The sequence below is a fragment of the Myxocyprinus asiaticus genome, chromosome 47 (genome assembly GCF_019703515.2).
Source record: "Myxocyprinus asiaticus isolate MX2 ecotype Aquarium Trade chromosome 47, UBuf_Myxa_2, whole genome shotgun sequence".
Classification (NCBI taxonomy): domain Eukaryota; kingdom Metazoa; phylum Chordata; class Actinopteri; order Cypriniformes; family Catostomidae; genus Myxocyprinus; species Myxocyprinus asiaticus.
Genome location: NC_059390.1, coordinates 145001 through 150000, shown reverse-complemented (window position 1 = coordinate 150000; position 5000 = coordinate 145001).

Below are 5000 nucleotides of genomic sequence, written 5' to 3'. Positions count from 1 at the left end.
TTTTAGAAGATGAAATTCTCAAATTCCAAGAAGTGGCTGAATCTAGTGGAAATCAAACACATATTGTATCCCTTTTTTAAAAAAAAATCTGTTTTGTCTAACATACAAAGGGTGAAAGCACAGGGGGCGCTAGTTCGATCATGGTTTAAAGATATAGACCAGATGGATGTGCCGTCAAAATTCTTCTTTAGTCTAGAAAAAAAGAACGGTCAGAAACGCTTTATACATTCTTTATTTTCTGAGACCGGTTCTCTTGGATCAGATCCTATTGAAATTCAGAAAAGAGCAATCAGTTTTTATGAAAATCTTTATAGTTGTGAGCACAAGGAAGATCGGGTTGTTGAACAGTTTTTTTTTTTTTTTTTTTGAGAGCTGCCAAAGATCTCTGAAGACTCTAATGCAGCAGTCAAGAAAGCCATAGGCCTGGGAGAACTGCATGAAGCTCTCCAAAGTATGGAGAATGGCAAGGCTCCTGGGATAGACGGAATCCCATTTGAGTTCTATAAAGCCTTTTGGCCTGTGATAGGGGAGGATCTGCAGGCAATTCTCAGTGACAGTCTAGTTGGAGGACTTCTGTCGCTTAGCTGTAGAAGAGCGGTCCTTACCCTTTTGCCAAAAAAAGGTGATGTGAGAGACATAAAGAACTGGCGACCTGTATCTTTATTGTGTTGTGACTATAAATTGCTCTCAAAAGTGTTAGCTACCAGACTAGGAAGGGTTTTGGAGGAAGTAATTCACTCTGGTCAGTCCTACTGTGTACCTGGAAGATCAAGTTTTGATAATATCCATTTGATAAGAGATTTATTTGATGTTTCTAAAATGATGGGTGTAGATATGGGTTTTATTTCCTTAGATCAGGAGAAAGCGTTTGATCGTGTAGAACATGACTATCTGTGAAAAACTTTACAAGCATTTGGTTTTAGTTCTGATTTTATAGGTTATATTAAAATTTTATACAATGATTTTGAGAGTTTACTGAAAATTAACGGTGGCTTATATGCTCCTTTTAAAGTATGTCGTGGGGTAAGACAGGGGTGTTCTCTGTCAGGGATACTTTATACGTTGGCAATAACCACTTTTAAATAAATTGAGAAGAGTTTTAGAAGGGGTATCTTTACAAGCCTGTACAAGCACTTTCTGTTTATCAGCATATGCTGATGACATTATCATAATACTTAATAAACAAAATGATGTGGACTTACTATTAAAAACATTGAGAGACTTTGAAACTATTTCTTCAGCAAGAATTAACTGGGGTAAAAGCAAAGCAGTGTTAGTAGGAAAGTGGGAAAGAGCGATACCAATACTTCCAAATGGGTTAAGTTGGAAAAAAGATGGTTTAAGATATTTAGGAGTGTTTTTAGGAGATGACACGATTGTTCAAAAACTTTTGTTAAGAATTAAGACTCACTCTGATTATTAATAATTTGGTGGCCTCTTCTTTATGGCACCGACTGGCTTGTATTGATCCACCTGCATGGTTACTTGCAAAAATTCTGTCTCTTTTAATAGATTGTTTTTGGGAGAAAATGCATCAGATACCACATAATGTATTGTATTTACCTAAAGAAGAAGGAGGGCAAGGACTTGTACATTTGCAAAGTAGGACTGCAGCTTTTTGACTACAATTCATACAGCGATTTCTCACTGGGCCAGAGAACTTAAGCTGGAGATCAGTGGCCAGTACGATTTTAAAGACTGCTGAAGGACTTTGTCTGGATAAATCATTGTTCTTTTTAGATCTCAAAAAAATAAACACATCCAGGATGCCAGAGTTTTATAGGAATCTTTTTAAAGTATGGGCCCTCTTTCAAATGAAAAGGACTGATTCTACATTTTCTTTATTCTGGTTCAGTGAACACTAGTGAGCGTGATAATGTCAGCAGTGGGGCTTGCAGTGGAACAGAGACCACCGCTGCGGGAACCAGCGACCCAGAGCGCCCGGGGGAGCCAGGTGAGCTCGCGGGAGCTAGAGAGTTGTGGGACTCGCAAGCATCTGTTGACCTGTCACAGAGTGATGTGGACCAGCTCACCGAGAGAGGTGAGACTCTGATAGTGAGGGATCTGATATTGTAGATTATCTCACTGATGTCAGTTCACAAGGAATTTCTGCAGGAAAAAAATGCAGCCTTCAAATGAAGCCACCTTATTATACAGTACAACAAATTAATGATTTTCTTGACAGCACTTTCAATCAGTGAAGACCAAAATTAGAGAAGTATTTCTCTGATATGCAGCTTTTTGTTGACTCTTGTGTTATGGCTATGAGAAAGGCTGCATTGGAGGAGCTCGACCAGCCTAAATGATATAGACTCAAGAAACATGTGAGCGCTTTTAAAAAAAAGATTAAAAACTTGTCAAAAGAAATATTAATAGGGCCATGTTCATTAATAGGGTGATTTTTGGGGCTGTTGTTTGCTTTATCTATTCTTCCCTTATGGCAACCTTAAACATTGGAACATTTAATATTAATGGTTGTTGGGGTATAGAAAAGAGAGCTGTTTTATTTGATTATTTGAGTTTAAAGAAAGCAGATGTGATTTTATTACAGGAAACACATACAGATCAGCAGAATCAGTCACAGTGGACTGGTGATTGGAAAGGCAATGTTTTGTTAAGTCATGGAACAAACCTTAGTGCAGGTGTTGCCATCCTTTGTTCCCCATGTGTCAGTACTCAACCAGATATGGATGAGGTTATGCCTGGTCAGATTCTGAGAGCTGATATTGTCTTAGGTGATACACATTTTTCCTTTTTTAATGTGTATGCTCCAAATGTTGGTCAAGAACGTATTATGTTTTTCAAAATACTTTCTAATGCTTTATCACAGTGTCCTCAGGGAAATATTCTTGTGCTTGGTGATGATTTCAATTGTACTGTTAATCCAGATCTGGATAGGAATCATGATGAACCTCATCCATCTTCTGCTGAGAGTTTAAAGAAATTAATAAATGATCATAATTTAGTTGATTTGTGGAGGGAGTCCTTTCATGGGGTTAGACAGTACACACGGTTAAAAGCTAATTCTAATAATATGACAGAGGCTTGATCATTTCTGTGTTGAGAAAGGCAATAGGAGTAGGTTTTTTAATAGCTTGATTTCGCCATCTTTTCTGTCAGATCATCACTATTTATCTATTGTAGTTTCTGTCTCATTTCCTAGACTTTTAAAATCACATTGGTACTTTAATAATAGATTATTGCAGGACTGCACCTTTATTCACTCTTTTAATCTTTTCTGGAAAACTTGGAGAGAGGAGAGATGTAATTTTCAGTCTTTGAGTCAATAGTTGGACATCGGTAAAGCGCAAATTAAGACTTTTTGCCAACAGTACACTGCACATAGTACTAGAGCCCTCAAAGTAAAAATAAAGGCTCTTGAACAAGACATCCTTGGGCAAAGCAGTGACTGTACCCACAATAATTCAACTTTTATTGACTCTGTTGCAAGAGATAAGGTCCTTTAAAAGAATTTATTGGAGGAATGAGGAAAAATAGCCCTTCTAAGGACCAGGTTTGCCCAGCTGAATGACATGGATGCTCCTACAGTTTTCTTTTTTGGACTTGGAAAAAAGGTCAAGGGAACAGAAGATCTTTCATCAATTGAAGATTCCATGTGGTGGAGTTACAACTGACCAACGGGGAATTCAACATTATGCTCTTTCCTTTTATGAGGATTTATACTGTTCTGAGACATGCAATGGAGCAGCTGCTGACAAATTTTTATGTGACCTATCTAAGCTATCTGAAGAGGAACGTGATGACTTAGACAGTCCTTTATCATTTGGAGAACTTTCACAAGCTGTTCAGGAGATGTGTTCTGGGAAATCACCTGGGCTGGATGGTCTTTCAGCAGAATTTTATAAGTCTTTCTGGAATTTAATTGGACAAGACCTATATGATGTTTTTCTTGAATGCATTGATCAAAGGACTCTTCCTTTGAGTTGTCGATGGGCAATTCTAACACTAATTCCAAAAAAGGGTGATCTTGGGTGTCTAAAGAACTGGCGTCCGGTATCATTGATCTGTGCTGATTTTAAGATTTTATCAAAAACATGGACTAATAGACTTAAAAAATATATGGCATCAGTCATTCATAAAGATCAAACATTCTGTGTCCCCAGAAGGTCAATTTTTGATCATCTCTTTTTGTTGAGAGATATTATTACAGTTGCAAAAATGGACAATTTGGACATTGGTTTTCTTTCACTGGATCAAGAAAAGGCATTTGACAGGGTGGATCATCGGTATTTGTTTATGACCCTGGAAGCTTTTGGTTTTGGTCCTTATTTTGTTTCTCTCATTAAATTGTTATATAATGACATTTACTGCATGTTAAGTCTTAATGGTTCCTTAACTAGGCCTTTCTCTGTAACCAGGGGAATAAGGCAAGGGTGCCCTCTTTCAGGTCTTCTGTATGCAATTTCTATTGAGCCTCTCCTGGTTTCACTTAGGAGGCAGTTACGTGGTTATAATGTTCCCAGTTTCCCCAGTGCCGATCCAGTTAAACTTACAGCTTACGCAGATGATATAACGGTTGTTATAAAAGACTCTGAAGATGTTACAAGATTGATCTTTACCTTAGATCGATTTCGACAAGCTTCATCTGCATGTATTAACTGGGGGAAATGTGCATCCTTGCTGTTGGGAGACTGGCAGGGCGCAGGACCTTCCCAGCTACCACAGCAATATAGATGGGCCCGAGATGGCTTTAGAGTTCTTGGTCTTTATTTTGGGACTAATAGTTACACAGAAAAGAACTGGGAAGGACTATTTGATCGGGTGATTTGCAGAATTCAGAAGTGGTGATGGATTCTTCCACAACTCTCTTATAGAGGGAGATGTTTGGTTATTAACAACTTGGCAGCTTCAGTGCTATGGCATAAATGTACTGTGTTAGATCCTCCTAAAGAATTACTTGTTGGTGTTCAAAAAGCATTTGTCAATTTTTTTTTTGGGATGGTTGCCATTGGCTTCCTCCAGGTTTCCTTTATCTTCCT